A 19048-nucleotide genomic window follows, 5' to 3' on the forward strand; every position below is an offset into this window, starting at 1 on the left:
ATTTGTGCAGTGCATCTGTGAACACACAACTGGTTTGTGATATTCTTTCCGGAGAGAGTATCTGCAGGCCTTGGGAAGTCTGAAAATGCAGTGAAATGAGTGAAATCCTCAGAAAAGAAACTGCAGAATGTATCAAACATCCTTTTACATTTCATCAACAGAAGACGTTACACACCCACAAACTAAAAGTGGGATTTTTGCCACGGTGGTTTGGTGGAAATTAAGATTGTTCAGTCCTTTGTTGTGGTGTTACAGTCGGCACTGTAATACTGATGAAATACTGATGGTGGATTACGCTCATGCAGCAAACACTGTTATTACTGCTGCTTACTGGTTACAGTCACTGAAAAAAATCAATAAAAATTAATAAAAAACTGACAAAAAAATAAAAGAAAAATCAATAAACACACACAACTAATTTCAAATAATTACCAAACAAATAACTAATTTTCAAGGGGCTATTTTCATCCATCTATTGTCTGCTGCTTATGAATTAATGTAACATTAATAATATCATCAGAGAATTGCTGTTTTATCCTGCTGAGATAAGACGGGCCTTCCTTAGTCCCACAGTGGGGAAATTCTCCAAGGTACTGAAAAATCATAAGGAATAGTTCTAGGACATATGCCTTCAGGTTTTCCATCAGACTTTCAGACATTGGTATTGTATTACCGTGACACGCGTATTAGATTGCACTCTGTTCTACTAAAATTTAGTTTGGTGAATCCTTCAGAAACCCCGAATTAGCATATGATGTTAGTTTTAGTGGTATAGCTTTCCCAGAATACGAGCTCCATGAATGTATTCAGGCCTTCTCATAACTCAGCCTTTGTTAGCTCGTTGCCACATTGGGGCCTTGGTTTCAATGCAATTTTTCACTCCGTGTTGCGAATACAAACCAATTGGAACAGGCCCCGGAGGTGCTCATATGAGTGGCAGATGATGGGAACTGTACTATAGCTGATGAGGGCATTACAGATTAGGGATCCACGTGTTGAAATTTAAGCATAAGGACTGAAATTTGACCACCCAGGAGATCCTTCTCTGCACAGACTAACCTAAGTCTTTGGTCGCTAATGAGCCACCTGGTCTTTGTTCAGTAAATCTTCACTGAAACAACCCCTAAATCCACTCTGGACAGATGATACAAATGGCTTTATAAATGGTTGTAAGCTGTATTAATTAATCACTTCAGTAGTCCATCCTTTTGTTGCTGTCACACAACTGTAAGAGGGTTCTGGTTTTAGGTTTAGCCTTTTTCCTTTTTTTTTGCTGAGTCAATGTCACTGAAACCACTGGTGTATTTAGCAGGATTAAGTGCATCCGAAACCTCAAAGACAAACGAAACAAAGGCTGCATCTTTATGGGAGTCTTGCATTTCATCTGCTTCATGGTGTTGTTAAATGTCGCTGTCTGTCTGTTGCAGAGCCACGACAAACAACAATGAAACTTAATGGAGAGTGAGGCAGCCCAGCTGGGGTCATTCCAGCACACGTGCATTGTTTCGCTTGAGTGGATGTCTTAGGAATTGTCTCTGCTGAATTTTTGTCAGGGAGCTGTCACCAACACTGACAGGCGAGACTTACCCTTGGCTTCGCTGCTGTTTAGACAGGTGTTTTTGCAAAGAAAACAACTGCGGCCCCCGTTTCCAGCTTAGACACTCGCAACACTGACGTTCCTCTAAAGACGGAAGGAAAGAATATCGCTATGTGGATAATGCCTGGGAAGGGTGAGGCTTTTGACAGATTGGCAAAAGTCAAGGGCGATTAACGTCTAAATGAATTTGTCAGCCTGTTTCCTCAGTAACTTCTTGTGAATCATTTTGTGTGTGTTAGTTGGTTTTGGTGTTTGCTCACTCTCCATTTAGGTACACATTCCGGCAAAGATGCAGAAGTAAACAGACAAACTGTGTGCGATGTATTTGTTCATATTTAGTTAACTGCTATGCATATTAAATTTCGCTCACTACTTTGTAGTCTCAGGTCCACCATGAAACCAAAACACTCCTTCCCTCTGAAGGTTTTTGCCTCTTCTCACAGCTTTTCACTTTTATTTACTTGAATTCAGTGGGTACAAGTACTGCTTTTCTGTATTGCTCTTTCCTCTTCCTCCCCATCTGTGTTTCTCATTGCTGAGACTCCGTGATGACAGTCTCAAAAAACCACACGCGACAAGCTGGTAAGAGGGCCATAGTTGTGGGTTGTGCTTTTTTTTTTGTGTGTGTGGGCAGAACACGGGCCAACACCCTCATGATTACCCACTCACCCTCTTCCGTTTTCCACCTGTGCAGAGTGCCAGACCCACAGCGTTGAGGGAGTAGGCAGGACTGAGTCAAGCCGGCTGATGAGCTCCAGTCCCTCTGGTCCCCACACTGGCTCCTATTCTCTGTTACAGCACACTGGGCCAGCCAGCAGCAAGAGGAGTGACAGGCAAAGCAAGGCAGGGCCTGTCCTGGACCAGAGCTGGCATCCAGTTATTCAGAACCCTGACGTTAGCCAGCAGCTCTTCGTTCCCAGGGTCCTTCAGAGGTTTGCTGTCTTCTGCTGTCTGTGGCTGTCCCTAATGGTGTGTGTGTGTGTGAGGTGGTAGATTGTGATCTGAGAACTGCCTTATTTGCAGACTGAAGCTTGTGTTGACTGTCCTGGTAGGTGCCATGTGTCTGCTCCAGCTGAAAGGCAGATGATTTATTTTAGGGCCAAGGATGTGGGCATTCAGAGGGGTCATATTTATAGTCTTTGGTCTGGTGAGAAGACCTGCCAGTAAAAGCACGGATTCTGAAAAAGAGGCACGGGGACAGAAAACTGAAAGTCTTTCTCTCTTCAGAGGCCATGGATGAATGCTATTTTCAGAGGGCTGTAATGAATAGCACTTAAAATTGAATAGCTCTTGTATCAGACTTTAGATACAGAGAGGAGGGCAGCAATGAGAGAACAATAACAAAGCCTCTTTACTGGACAAGTGATATTTGTTCAGTCTAACAAAAGCGCACAAAAAGATGCTGTTGAGGGCCATCCATCCATCCATCCATCCATCCTTCCATCCATCCATCCATGGTGTTGTGATAAGAATGAAAATCTGCCTTGCAATTTCAGATTGATTCTCCCTGATCCCCAGTTAAAGGAACAGTCCAATGAAAATCTATCTTTAGATTATTAAATACTCACTGCTTCACTTCTCATTGATTCTACTGGTACCCAAAGTCGAGGCAAAAGTAAAATAAAAAGGTAAAAAGGTAATCTACTTCTGTTTAACGTTGGGGATTGGGAAAAAATGATCAGTGGTTGAAATAGAGCTGAAGTGAATGAAATTAAAGTCCATTTATTTGAAGATTGGATAAAACAAAAAAATTGAAAATGCAAATTTTAATTAATATTTTTTTCAATTTTCAAATTATTTTCTTGATTTTTCATAAACAGAACAATTAATAAAGAAAATTATTGTTAAATTGATAAATACTTGCTGCTGTGGTACTGTACTTGTTGTAGCTAGGAAAATACTGATGGTGGATTACGCTCAAGTGTGATTAAATATGTTTCTGTGGATGTTTTGACATATTTTTTAATACCAGCTGCTTCATGTTTATTATGCCTGCTGGCCTCTGTACAGGACGAAGATCTCCAGCCTCTTTGGAACTACTTTTCAAGCCTACAGGTGCTGAGTATTTGATACAGAAATTATTTTTTCATGGGTTGTTCTGTGTGTCACAGTTGTTATGACCCTCCCTCCAAAGCATTTTGCATTTTGTTTTAAGCTGTTGTAATCTGTGATACACCATTATTTTCTAATTTGTGGCTTGTGTACGTTTGAGATCCTGTGTTCTGTGAAGTTTTTCCTTGTGTGAGTGGTATCTGGTCTCAGTTTCAGATACAGTGGCACTGGCAGACATGCTACATTGTGCACACGTCATAATGAAAGGTCAGAGGCTGTCTCAGTCCTAAGAAGCAGTTGATGAATGAACTTAGCCTTTTCAGAGCTGATAATTGAGACCTCTTCTGACTTGCAGGCCTGTATAGATCATGTGTTTGATAAAGGATCTGCTCTGCTGGAAGGAGACGCAGTGATATCATCATGTAAAAATGGCAGCGATGATCCACCACTTGAGTGCTTACCCTGTGCTGTCGTTCAACAAAGAGACGTTACTGGGTGGGACCAGAGGTGGGTGTCGCTGCTCACTGCATCTGAAGATAAATATACATAAAATAGTGAAAATATAAGAAGGGAGGAAGACTGCAAAGTCATTACTCAACTCTCGTCGTCACTGTCTTTTTTTTTTTTGCTTTGTGAGCCTTCCCTCATTGTCCCGCAAAATACTCTGGATACAAAACCTGATATGAGAACCATTCAGGTTTTTAAGTGCTATTCATTACAGCCAACACAAAATTGCATTTATCCAAAGATGACACTTTGAAGCTTTTCAAAAGACTACTTAGGAGATGCTGCAGCGTTTTGAAATACTGAGGAGTGTGAATATGGAAGTCGACATTCCACTGTGGCTATTTTTCTTTTCTTTTCTTTTCTTTTGAGATGGAGGGGAGGCTGGGGGGTATGGCTGTGGGATTAAATAAGTGCCCATGTGCAGAAATGGCCAAAATGAATTGAGCGTTATTGCTAATTACAGAGGGCATATCCCTTAAGGATTTGTGGAAGTATGCTAATTCCATGTTGATTTCTACCTCAAATTATGTCTCATTTAACGTGCGACAGAGTGGAACTTTCACTCCGTATTTGACTGGAAAATTCATTGTGGAGTGTGGAGCCTCAAAAATGAGTCAGTGGCCTCTGTGGAGAAAAACGAAAAAAAAAAAACATGTGTATGAAGATGGCACGTTGGACAAGTCCATGTTTATTGACATCCATGAGTGACTGCTTCAGGTGTGCGTTTCTCTCCAGAGACAAAAAGAACAAATCTGTTGAAATGTTCTGAAAGTATGTGGTCTCGCTGTCTTGTCTCTTTCCACTGAACAAAAGGCAGAAGGGATATGAATTGTTCCACCAGGTGTCTTCTGACATGTCAGCTTTTCAAGAACAATGATAGTAATAATAACAATAACAATAAAACCATCTATTTTAAGTTTGACGTCAATGCATTTTTTTGTGTTATCCAAATGAATTATAAAGGGGCCAAGGGGTTCTTAAGGGGCCAAGAGTTTGGACAGTATTCTCAGGCCAAATAAGAACAATAAATGAAATGCTACATTTATGTGAAGTGAACATGAAAATCATGTCAGGAGGTTTTTCTCAGGATTTGATAGGACAGTTTCTTATAGTTATTTTTGGAAAATAACCTGGTCAAAAAATGTACATTTGTGATCATTAAGGTGCCAGGGATCAACTTCGGCGTTAACAGCACCAATAACAAATGTTCATTTCTTTTTCTTTTAGACAGACGAAGGTGAATGTGTAGGAGACGATTCATTTAGTAGTCAAATGGTTACAGGCTCAATATAATCAACCAGAACATCATCCCTCTTTCGTTTTGCTGTGTTTACAGTTGTGCATGAAAGAACTCTATGTGCTCTGCCTCCTGTATCATGGTCGCCTTGTTCAGCGTCACTGACCACGTTGAAGAAATTGTCAAGTAGGTGAGAGAAGGAGAAAAAAGTCAAGCATATGAACAACTCTCTCCCTCTCTTTTTTCTTTGCCAGAGTCTTGTCAGGATTAACATCAGTCTGAACTTCATCTCTTCAGAGCTGCATCCCTGTAGCTGGTAGGAAATCTTGCTGAAGGGCACCTCAGCAGGGTGGATTTTGGCTGTCAGGGGGAATTGAGCCCAGGCCCTGTGGCTGAAGGACTGTGACACCAATCACAACACCACCCTGCTGATCCAGCCAACAACAATATACGGTTAAATGTGGGACTGGCACGATACAGAGCTGCAGCGAAATGTTTAAATCAAGGAATTCTTCTTGAAATGTTCAAACAAAATGCGCCGCGACAGCGCTTGGGTCATTTTTAGGCGGTAACAGACAATGTTCTCCCACTGGATTGCCAGTAACAAAAATTGTAAGCTGGAAAATGTAGTTGCTTCACATAGAGAAGCACGAAAGCACTGATATAATGCGAGGTGACGTTAGAATTCCTTTCTATGTCCAACACAATGTGGGCAGTGTGAAAAACCTGGATGGTGTGATTTTTTTCAGCGTATCCATCACAGCGTCACACACCCTGCAGGTCTCACTTATGGTACACAGCACTGTTAATCAAAACCAGCCTGTTCTGGGGGCTCGAAGGTCATCAGCCAAGGAGAGGAAATTATTGATGGAAATAAAGGTGCTGGACTGCCTCAGAGGTTCACTCTTACAAACATGCTAGATGTGGAGTTGCTAGACAGGTTGTGTTATGAACAAGGCAGAGTTGTTCATGTCTGATTTAAGGGCTGCTTTTGTCATGACTTATGCCAAAGATGGGCTCATGCTTTTATTGGCTGTTTAGCTTGTTTCCATTTCTTGACCTGCATTGAAGGTCCAGTAAAACTTAATAAGTCTTTAATGTTTTCTTACTTTGAAAACCGCCTATGGACAGAGTGGAGCCTGTGATTTACTGACTTCAACTGCTTGAGCTGCACATCAAAAACATTTTTTTCTGTCTCGTATTATAACATATGAAATCACTTATAAGTAGCTACTAATTCACAGTGGTCTGTCAGATCATTTTAATCGAGACATGGAGTCATTACAGAATGTGATGACATTGTGTGTGTGCGAGGTATGGCAGGCCGCCATAATTTGGAAAGAGAAGTGCTGCAGAGAAAAGTGTCACAATAGAACAAAGGGACCCATGAGGGTCAAGTTCCCAAGCGCAGGCTGTTGTGTGAAGTGTCTGGTGATTGCCAGGCTGTTCTGAGGACGCTGCTGGACAGGGAGGTGAGAGGCAGGTTAATTACTATACTGAGAGGGAAGGGTGAGGTGCTTTACATATCCCTTTGTGGCCTACGGTCTTGGGTTTCCAGCACAGAAAAGCTTGAGCCAAGGTTAGTGTTGAAGGTGGCAAAGGGCAACGCTGCATGAGCCAAATCTATCCTCAAATCGACACGTTGATTGTTGGTGACAGAAGCTGTGAGTCTTGTGTGAACGATTCATAGATAGATAATAAATTGTAAAATAGATAATAAAATAATAGATAGATAATAAACAAATCTAGGGTTGATCTTTCGGATCAACATCGGTAGTTTATTATCTTTAAAAGGTACTTATCATCATAGAAAAAAAAAGAAAGTCTGCTATTAACCTACTATACTACTTTTCTTTTCTTTTGGTCATTTTGGGACACTAGAAACAGCAACTAATGACACAAATCACCTCTTCAATTAAGGTGACTTGTTAGCAAACTGTTGCTTATTTGCATGCAGCAACATTAGCATGTAAGGCCAATATTCAGTTATAGTCTGTAACTCTCGAAGGAAATATCTGACTCTTCAGCTCTTAAATGTTGGATGTTACCAGCCAGTCTCTAAGTGTGTCTGTCTGCTGTTTGGTGCTGAGCAGGCAGTGCAGTGTGGGGCTTTACAGCTTTCTTTTTTTCTTTGCCTTGCTTTGGCTGAAAACAATACCATGAGAGTAGTGAGAGTGACCGTTAACAGTGGAAGTAGAGCTGTAGAGCTGAGAAGAAGTGCAGAAATGGGTGACCTGTGGGTTTGCCTCTATGAACGACTCCTTTCACACAAAAGCAGTCCTGGGATCCATTCTCAGTATAAAAATATTGATTATAGCAGCTTTAATGTAACCTTTCAAGGTTGGACTATAGCAAATATTCCACTGATATGGTGTGGTCTTTCAGTACTACACAACTAAGGACAAAGCTGTATTGGAACAAGTCTCTAACTAACCGTAAGGTGACATGACTACGCAGAAGGTGAGTATTGTTAATGTGCGTTTGTCTTCACATGCTTTAGTCTGCTCTAACTACCTGCCCATTAAGGAACCAAGGCAGCCCTCCTTCCCTTTCAATTTTTGCTCTTCTAGCACAAATTGTCATTTTCCTCACCACTCACTTGCATGCACACATGGAAATTTCATTAATACAATCCAAATGGTTTCTTTTGGATATTTACTTCAAACCTTATTTTTGCCCCAGGCCTCATGAAGCCCTTCATTATTTTTCCAGTGGCAGGCCAAAAGTAGGAAACAGTTGATTTACAGTCCCAGAAAGCAGCTCCAGCCCGTCGCTACAGGTAGATTAACAAAAGCATAAATGCTTATATTTACTTTTTCTATTGGAGTTCCATTAAAGGTTTGTATGTCATGAGACCACTATGTCATGTCGCCATTTATTTTCTTGCCTCTGAACACAGAACAGTGTTTTTCGGAGTTCATTAAGTGAATGAACAGGTGTTTCCCTCCTGAAGTCTTCATACACAGCTAATGAGCCAACTTAAGTGCGTTTAAATTATTAGGCAATTAGGGACGGGAAATGTAGAAAACGCTGAGCACAGGAAGACATTAGGTGTGTGTACACGCAGAGTAAACTCATACAATGTGGAGTTTTCATAAGTGATTTGAGAGAAAAATCAAGTCATTTTTTGTATGTCTTTTCTATACCAAATGTATCATTAGTGATTATACACTTGTGAAAAATGGCAAACTTGAAAATGATGTTTGCTCTGCTGAGAACTGACCGCAGCCTCATTTGTGTTAATTAACTTTTTTATTGGCGCAGAACTAAAGAAAAAAGAGTTTTGTAAGAGTTTTAGTAATTTGTAGGGCAAAAGTTGAGGAAAAATAAATATATTTTTAGGGAACTTGTTGCAATGATTTAAAACTCGTTATAAATAGCCTGCTGCATCAAATGTAACCTATTATGTAAGCTATAATCATTCTGCCAGTTAATACATCAGAGGTTCTGTATTAAAAACCACTTTGAGAGAAACCCTATATTAGTTTTAACCTTTTGATATAAAAGAACAAGACAAAGTAAACAATCACATGAACAAATACACACAATAATATGTGGTACAACCATGGAGTTTTGAAATAAGCCAATGCATTGTTAGCCAGACTAGCTGTGCAGCTCCAGTAATAGCAGGGTAGGTCAATCCACCATGTTGTTACAGGCTGAGACGTCTCAATAACTGCTGGATGGATTGGTGTGAAATTTTGCACATGTATACATTCATGGCTACTTCTTGACGAATCCCAGTGACTTTCAACAATGATTTTTCATCCATCATCATTGGATTAAAAATTTTATTTATCCAGTACTTTGTTGGAAGACAAAATACAGCTCATCAACCTTCGCTGTACTTTGTGTTTAGTGCTAATTAACACTAAAACTAAAACACCATTTTAGATGAGAATGTTAGTTCTCATCTAAAATGGTGAGCATGAACACTATACCTGCTAAATATCAGCTAGTATATCAGAATCAGAAAGCCGTTATTGTCATTATATACCTGGGTATAAAATGAAATATCAGCAAGTTATCACTGATACTGTGAGCATATTAGCATGTTAAAGTTAACATAGAGCTCAAAGCTCCAAATGCTAATGTTAGCATTTAGTTCACAGCACCACTGTGCCATGTACAGCCCCTCAAAGATGCCAGCGTGTCTGTAGAATTAGTCTTGTTTAACGATAACAATGTTTATCCCAGCCCATTTGAAGCTGCTAGTGTTATTACTGTTACTAATACTGCTGTCATAATCACCATAGCACCTTCTGTTGCTCACCCTGAGGTGTCTCCCATTTTTTCCTGTTAAAGGTTTTTCTGGGAGTTTTTCCTTAGTTGATGTGAGGGTCGAAGGGCAGAGGATGTTGCTATGATGTTATGTAAAGCCCTTTGAGACAAACTGCTTGTAAAAATGGGCTATACAAATAAAACTGTCTTGTCTTGTATACTTCATTATCGTTATCTACAGTTCCAATATTTCTAGTATTTTTACTGCTGCTATGCATCTCTGCTTGTATGCTCCTTCCCCCCAACCAAACCAGTCAATCAGCCATCTTGAGCCGGGGTCTGCTCCGAGGTTTTTCCTCGCCACTGTCGCCAAGTGTTTGTTCAAGGGGGGATATCGGGCTCTCTGTATTACAATTTAATTAAAGAGTTTGGTCTAGACCTGCTTTAATTGGAAAGTGTCATGAGATAACTTTTGTTGTAAATTGGTGCTATATAAATAAACTGAACTGAATTTCAAATTTCCACGTTATGCCTATGCCTGTTTTATTTCACAATGCCACTTTTTATGACACCACCGTCAGCTGAGACAGACAAGGCCGAGCCAGATATGTGACTGGTTCTCCACTCGTTCAGATTATAGTAAGAGACAGTCACATGACTGGCTCTACTCTGTTTGTTAAAAACTGATACAAAATTAATAAAAACCTTTTTTAATTGCTAGAATTAGAAAGAAATGCATTTTATCAGCTGACCTATTTATATATGCTGCCCTACATTTTCCATAGGTTTCTATTTACTGTATGTTTGTTTTGTGGCATTTTGACAAAATAGCAAAACTTAAACTTGAAACGTAAAGAAATAGTGTTCAAACCTTTCTCCCACACTACTTATCTCTGAAACTCAAGCTGATGAAGCCTTGTGCAACCTAAATTTTTGCTTTAAAATTGTCCCACTTAGTTCAGCTTGTAATGTGAGACATTTTCCATGAAGTACTTCATTAAGCTGATTTAGTTCAAAGAAACACAAACAAAACATATGACGCGCATGCTGACAGCAGAACGCTGGCTGGCACTTCATCAGCTTGCTGTGTCTCAATAATTCACCACAGTCACAGTTGGCGTATGAAAAAGAGAAACTATGTAGCGCTCTGGGAGGAAAAACCTGATCTGTCTCCTGACAAGGGGGAAGTGTGAATACGACAAAGCCTTCCCATCTGACACCCAACCCAACAAACAGCCATCTGTCATCATTATAAGTGGCGACTGATGTGCTGCACTTAAGGGACACCTTGAAACTTTTATGCTCCACCGCCAATTAAGCTGGGCCAATTATCTTTTGAATTATTGAGTCAAATTTAGAAACCTAATCACTTATTCGTAAATAGACCAATAGCCTAGTAGTTTCATAGTCAACGGTGGCTTCAAAAAAGAAGCTGCACAGAACCACCCAAAGTGTCTCCACTGTATTAATAATTCATAGATTTTGATGAGCTAATTTTGTTCTCACATCAGCTCAGGCCAAAGTCCTCCCCCTTTAGAAACTTCAGCTCTTTAGTTATTCATATTCTTGGCCTTGTACAATAGGAACCTCTTCAAACCCCATAACAGATAATCCTCTCTCTGCAAAAGTCACCTGTCTCAGGTGTAACGAGGGAGAATGTCAGCTGAAACATTATCGCCATGATGGACACTGCAAAAAAAAAAATTCTTCCTTTTTGTTCGTTTGACAGGACTTAACACCACTTAGAGGCTTTCTGACAGGTCCAGGAGTTATATTTTCCACCATTATGTTCTGGGGTGTGGAAATTAAATCATGCAACAGGGGATCTGATGACACCTAATATTCATTTTAACAGGAGTCATTAATATCTGTGGTATCCTGTGACTAATCCCAGAACTGGCACAAAGAAACGGAGGGGGGGTGGAGGAGAGTTTTCTGTATCCAGCTCATCATCTGCCTTCCTTCATCAGAGCAAATTCACAAGAGGGCCATCTGAAAGAAATTAATCCCCACTGGGAGGAATGTGAACGAAATCCGGTAAAACAAGTTCACCGCGATCTGAAACAAATTTCACTTTTATTTTTACAGGTTTAGAAAAACAAACTCTTTTTTCAAGTTTTTGTTTGCTCTGGCAGATGAGCCCTGATTTACCATCACTGTAAACTCTGTGGTGGTTATTGCTGTGTATGAATTTCCACCATGGCAGTGAAATTGTTTCCCGGCGCTGCCACGACGATGTAGGACATCTCCACGACAGCCTCTCTGCTCCAGCTGCTTGACATCGAGCACTACAACTGCAGCTGGCGATATAATCTTAATTTGCACAACTTCCCAATACACCATGAAGTGTTGAGTTAAGAAAAGCATTGAGACTATTCACCTCCCACCTTCTTGCGTCTCTCCGTGTGAAACAGGAAAGGCAGGCGGGGAATCACATTTGATTTGAACGTTGTAAAGCTGGCGTGTCGCTCCCTGTGCACCGACGGGATAGCAGAGAGACAGATGAAGCCCATTGTATGCTCCATGTAGTTGCTGAAGGAGTCCCCCCTGGATATAATCCTGAGGTGTCACGGACACCTCAAAGTGAATGAAGGTGAATTCTAGCCAGCAGGCCTGTAACCACTGAAGGCTATTTTGAGGAAATGGAGCAGGCAGACGTACCACGCTGTCCTTAGCAAGTCAGTTAGCCAACAAATCTGAATGACTGATGGGCTGACATCAGTGTAGTGTTGGTTGAATTTGACTGGTTCAAGTCTACATAAGCATGTGACATATTTTGCTTTACAGGACGAAAACATGATTGGGTTTGATAAAAGAATACAAACAAACTGAATCCTTTTTCTTTTTTGGCATATATTGACTGGGTACATCCAAAAGGCTTTAAAAGGAATTAATTTAACCTCTCGTTTAATAAGTAACATCCTGTTTTTTTATCTACTTTTTTTCTATAAGTAGCACGCTATCTTGTGAATTATCCATCCATCCATCCATCCATCCATTTTCTATACCGCTTATCTGTCAGGGTCGCGGGGGAGCTGGAGCCTATCCCAGCTGACTACGGGCGAGAGGCGGGGTTCACCCTGGACTGGTCGCCAGTCAATCGCAGGGTCAACACACAAAGACAAACATCTTGTGAATTAATTTTTTCATTTTTTCAAACTTATTTCTTCTTCTTCTCACAATTGTGACCCTACCAGACACCTCAGAGTTTGCGGCCTCCACCATCAGCCGATCCAACACCAGCAAGCCACCAGCTGTGAAAAGAGTTACCCCTCCAGGTCTGGCTGTGCTGCTCCTGATGACTGACAGCACGTTTAATATTTGATGAAGGACTCGGGATGAACCAAAGGTTGGTCTCTCAGAGTGTGCGATGCAGGGAACACCCAAACCTCTGCTATTGTTACCCCTCCCGCCCTGCCTTGCTATTCATAGAGCAGAGGATAGGGTTCTGCACTCCCACTCTGAGAGTTTCACCGAAGAGAGAAACACAATGAAGTCAGAGTAACAAAGGTTGCTGTGCCCTTCTCATCACTATCATGTGAGCACCTCCATAACAGAATTGCAGAGTGATGGACAGTTTAAGTAGAGTAAAGGACTCAGCTAAGTTTCCTGGCGATTTTACACTCCTTATACATTTGTAATTTATATTAATCTAATGCACACACACCTTAAACGTATAGCCCTGAAGGGTCTTTAAAACTGATGATAAAAAACATTTTTGCTTTTAGATAAAGTTTTTACCCTTGTGTGCTAAGAATAAAACCATAACATTGTCTGTCGTAGCAGAAAACAAAAATACAGGTTAAAATGTGCAAACTAGTTGATGGATTTTTAATTTGCTCTTTTTAGAAATAAATCCGTCCCAGATGACTTATTGTTGTTAAAAAAAGGTAATAAGCAATATACAGTACTTTATGGTCAATGCAACAGCAATGTAACAACACATGTTAGTTAAATGGTTTTGATGTTCTTCTGGTGTTGCAGCTTTAATTTGTTATTCACTGTTTTGTTTTTGCTGGATTCTTTGGTTTTTTTGAGGTGCCTTGTCTTCGACTGGAACTCGGCTAATTCCAGATTTGTTCCACCACCTTTACATTGTTGTTTCAACCCTCCTTTAGCCACCACCCACCTCAGGGACCCCCTGACCTCTGACACAATGCTGACAAAATCACTGTCACTCTCTGCGGGTAAAAGTAGGGCTGAGTATGGGAAAAGTAGGAAACTGCCAAATGAGAGAAAGTCACATAATTTTGTCATGAAATAAGTCTTCTAATGATCTTAGCTTCAGAGCTTCAGCATTTGTTTTGCAACTACGTGTGTTGGTGAGCTGTTTGAGGATCTGTAAAGTAAAAATAAATAAAGGCAAACGCTGAGATCATCCACGAATGGCAATGCTGTGGCTTCAGGTCATCTCTACTTACTGAAACAAAGGGGTGAATCTTTGCCTTTGCTGTAAGTTACGAAAATAAGATGAAGCCAATAGACAAAGAGACAAATTTGGGCTAAGTAGTATTTAAAATTTGTTTAAATCTAAATACAGGAATTGGTTAGAGACCTGCCAGCTTACTAATCAATTCAATGATGAAGAGCAGGATTAAAGAAATGACTATTCAAATGAAAGAAATCATTTAAATGTAAACCAGACAACCACAAAGGTATCGACACGTCATTTCTAATTTATCTAAACGTAGCGTTTTGTGGAGGAATAACATTACAGAGGAGAGTGATGATAAAGTGTTTCTCTGGCTTAAAGCTGCGCTAATGCACGGTGATGGTGATGTACCTGAGCTCTGAAGTATGCAGTATCACATATCCTGCAGGTGTCTCTCCGTGGCCCAGCATGAATCCGTGGGATTTACTGCTGTTCTCTCTTCATACCACCTCTGGCAGGGTGCCTGAAGGAATCAACAGCCACAGCTCCTCTTTTTTTTTTTAATGACTGTCAGGACGGCCATGAGGGAAGCTTGGCAGGTTGGAAAGAAACACTGAAACCAATCCTCCTCTTTTTGACTTTTTTCTGTTCAGCTCTTAATCCATAAACCATCCCTGAACAGGCCCGTCTGGCATCTGGTGGGCTCCTCATCCGCTCCCTCGGCCCTCGTCTCACAGGACGGGCAGCAGAGTCTGAGACTTTTCTTTTCTTTTCTTTTCTCCTGTGTGGCCTGTGATTTCTCTCTGCCCGTCAATATTTGAAGGTTTCTCAGTCTCTTGTCCTCCCCTGATAAAGCTGAATTGTCTTAATCGTTTCTAACTCACAATTATTCACTGCATCCAGCCTCTGAAATGTGAAGATTTGATGAGTTATCGCTAATAAGGAACTGCCAAACATAAAAACCAAAGATACTGTATGTTTGAGGTAGTTTAGTGTCTCCTTCACATAATCTTAAGAGATTATTAAAGAGCAACAACTATATCTTGCTCACATTTATTTAATGAACAATTTTAAAGAAAATGAAAGCCAGTCATAGAATTTTGGAGTAAAATCGAGGTTAATAGAGAACCAATCTAAATTTGAGGATGTCATTATTCTATAGCCATTACATATTACTGTGCAATCAACATTTGCTTCATGATGAAACAACAGGACAGCTACCATGTTAAGGTACCAGGGTGTATTTCAGAGTGTGTAGATGTATATTTTGATGATTCATTAAAAAATAAGAAGAAGAAGAATGAAAATTACACATAGGAGCTTTAAATTATACAAATCTACAATTTCATCTTCATCCTTGCAGGTTAAAAGTCGAGCGATCAGAGATATATAAACTTTCTACTGGCAGTAAAACAAAAAACTAAAACTGAAAACTGTGAAGTAGGTTTTAATTTTCAGAAGTACAAATCTTAGCTGTAGGTCATCCACAGTATGACCTGTCACATGAATTTTATCTGATGAAGGTCTGATGTCAGAAACATCATGAATAAAGCAAATACAACTGAGCTCCAGCAAGCAGGATTCTTCTGGTTTGTTCAGTGATAGTCCGTGTTGTCATAATGATAATTGACCCCCGCAGTGAAAGGTGAGTTTATGAGAGTCACGCACACCTGAGAGCTACCACAGAAACCATCAGTATTCATGAGCTCCCCACACACGTAGCAGCTCACAGAACGTCTTCAGGCGTCTCTTGTTTTCCTCAGGAGCTGTTTCATCTCCCCTTCCTTCTTCTCCCAGGAAACATGCTGGAGTATCACTGCTTTCTCCTCAGTGCCTTCGCAAAGCCACAACACAAACAGCGGCGGCCATATCGGGCCCCAGCTGCCGACACGTCTGCTCAGCAGCGTATTTATTTAAACCTGCCGCTGGCCCTGGCAGTCCTGCGCAGGCCTCGCCGGGGGCCTCCCCGGCTTGTTTGAGAATCCATTCACACCTGCGCATTAAATTACTGACACTAATGTTACTAGTAATGCTTGGACCAGCTCCCATTTTTGAACCTATAAACCTGCAGGAGCTGGGAAATATTGGACGAGAGAGAAAAAAAGGGACCAGATTCAGACACGATACAGGGGGTGTTTTGTTAGATAAGCACAAGTCTGCCTGTCCTGCGTTTGTGTTTTCTAGTTTCATAAATGTTTGTGTCTGGCTGTGTTTGAGTCACCGTGGTGTGAATAACACCAGCTGATGTCATACGCACATGCATGTTGGCAGTTGGGTTAATATGTACGTATATTTTCATTGTCACTGGGTAATGATGACGTGACTATGAAGCGCTGCTTTTGGCTCTTTAAAGCCCAGCACTCTGACCGTAAAACAGAAGACACTGTCACCTGAGGGTGGGGGTGGGTGACACATTGTTTGACTGTTACCTGGTTGCTAAGGGCTCAATGGCTTTTGAACTTGAGAGGTGTGGAGGCATGAACACCTGCGCGGCCCCCCCCTCTCAGAAAATGCCTGAATACCTTTCACCTTGTCTCAGTCTGCGGCACTCAACGAGAGGCCGAGAAGAAAAGAGCTTTGCAGCGGAGAAAGGAAAGTATCCGAGAGACGTCTCTCGGGTTGTCAGTCTGGGGTCAGGGGTGAAAGGTCGGCAAGGAGGGGTTATGTCAGGTGTTAAGTGGAGCAGACAAGCCAATGTAGGGCTTGTTAAATGCTTACCTGGCGACCTGCTAACCTGCGGCCAGGTGGGAACACAAAGCACCGGGCTTAAGAACAAGATTACGATATGTGCCATATGTCAGGTATATTTTGTACTTTTTATTTTGATTTTGTCTGACAAAACACACACGGTTCAGATCAATGCCTTGTATGGATAATAAATAACTGGAAAACTCTCCGACATTAAAAATAAAAGTAAGAAATATGTGCGTATGTTCTTCACTTTTACTTAAACATTATTTTGAGTTACTTGGTGAGAATAAGTATTTTCACTCATGTAAATTATCTGAACACCCCCCCCCACATTACTGGCCTTTGGACTGTGAAGACTGAAAAAAATAACTGAGGACATAACCACAACTCAGAACAAATCTGATTAAAGCAGCTTTGTCATACATTATATGGATGCTTATGATTACAACCGTCTTACCGTAATTCCAAGTTCACAAATGTCACAAATGTGAAAAATATAAAGAGACTGAGAACGTTAACTTTGAAGTTGCAGCGTCTCTGGCTTAAGTCTGCCTCAAATTGTTCCTCATGTTCAGTGCCGGTAAAACAAAATAAAACAACACATCTGTACAAAGCGCTCAGTAAAGTTTGTCAGTCACATGGGACTGGTCATTCTCCAGTTTCCCCGCACACAATGTGCTCTGACCAGTTTAAATCACAAAGGTATTACACTGGAAAGGTTAAACGTGCCATTGCTGCACTAATCTGCAGCGTCGGTGACATGCGATCATCTGAGCAAACAGTCTGGGTTTAATTTAATTAGGATGCAAATCACCACAGCACGATGCCGGTCGCACAACGTCCTTTACTGGGATGCTGATAACTGAGTATCTGACTGCGGCCGATGAAAAGGCTTATTTGCTTTAGTGCCGTGTGTGTCTCTCTAAGCCGAGGGACAAGGCGAGACAACGTTAATGATGATCTGTGACAGGCGGCTGAGGGGGCGAGGCGGGTAAGGAAGGTGAGGAGGGGTTCCTCTTCAGTGAGGTGAGCATTATGTGGAGTTGGCATTCAGCTCTCTGTGCAGCTGGCTATTATTTATTAATGCCTATTCATGGTGTCTATTGTCCTGTGGGCACAGCATGGAAACACACACTGTTGAAGTGAGAAGGCAACACTTCGGTCCAACTCTGGAGCTGCGAGGCTGCGTGACCGTGAAACCGTGAGTGTGTACGGATACACAAGGAGATTAACCACAAAGAAGGGGGCTTCAGAGGAGCAGAAGTGGAAGAGAAGTCGTCACGTTAGAAATCAGAATATTCCAAACGAGTGGACACAAAGTGGATCCGAAAATATGACTGATTACACGATGAAGTGACTCAGCAGACCAGTTGGTTCAGTCTCTTCACCACTTATTAAAACACCTGGGTCAAATCATGTGTGCAAACACTTGTATGTGGTTTACTCTTTCGCTACCAGACTGGCGGGTTCCCTGCAATACAGTGTGCACCTGTAGATAATCTCACAAAGGTCTCAGAGTCAAAGCATTTGTCAAATGGCTTACGTGAATTCAAATGCTTCCCTTTTGTTCCAGGATCCAATTGTGTATGCAAACACTTTAACACGATTTGTTTTTGTCCACCAAGTAGAAGAAGACATATCAACTGTGCAAGATATTACAATATACGTCTGCACTAAGTACCATCCATGTGAATCTTTACACTGTCAGAATGATATATGTGGCTGGTTGTATTGTTGTAATTATGAGTGTTTTGTTTAATGCTCTCTTTGTTCAGATTTTTAATATATTTAAAATGTATGTTGTTATGTTTTGGTGCTGGAGCTCAGGATTCGTAAGGACGAGAAAGCGAAGTAGAACACTGCAATAAAAATAATAATAATAATGTTGTCTTTACTGTGGAGCTGAACTAGTCGATTAATATTAATACTGAGGCACTATGATGCAACTATTTTGGTAATTACTTATCATTTAGTTCACCATTCAGTTATTTCTAAGCAAAAACACAAAGCTTTGGTTCTTGTTTCTGTGTTGTGAGAATTTACTTGCTTTCAGTCTGTCAGTCGTTGTAAACTTTTTATTGTCTATGACATTTTAAAGGCTTAAAGATTCATCAACAGTGAATAGAAGTTGCAGCCCTAATTTACTGCACCGCAGGTCTTTTGTGTTACCGAACACTATGCAGGTATGAACTGTACAGAGTCTCCACGTCTCTTTTATTTCTCATAAAACGATCAACAAACAAACAAACACAAAGAATTCAGCTGATGCCTTCACTTGCAGAGGTCCACACGTGATCTGCAGGTCACCTGGTTCATTTTCTGATTCCTGTCCTGTTTCCCTAAATGTTACCAACCGTCTGATCCAGACTCG

General features: G+C 40.9%; 1 long non-coding RNA gene across 2 annotated transcripts in view; it reads right to left on the reverse strand.

Moving 5' to 3' along the window:
- Nucleotides 1–19048, reverse strand: part of LOC124067965 — a 169323-nt gene that overhangs the window by 43936 nt on the left and 106339 nt on the right. For both annotated transcript variants that reach the window (XR_006844853.1, XR_006844854.1), the window contains one exon: nt 4111–4179. This is a non-coding gene — a long non-coding RNA (uncharacterized LOC124067965). The remainder of the gene's footprint in view (nt 1–4110; nt 4180–19048) is intronic.

The sequence above is a fragment of the Scatophagus argus genome, chromosome 12 (assembly GCF_020382885.2).
Source record: "Scatophagus argus isolate fScaArg1 chromosome 12, fScaArg1.pri, whole genome shotgun sequence".
Taxonomy (NCBI): Eukaryota; Metazoa; Chordata; class Actinopteri; family Scatophagidae; genus Scatophagus; species Scatophagus argus.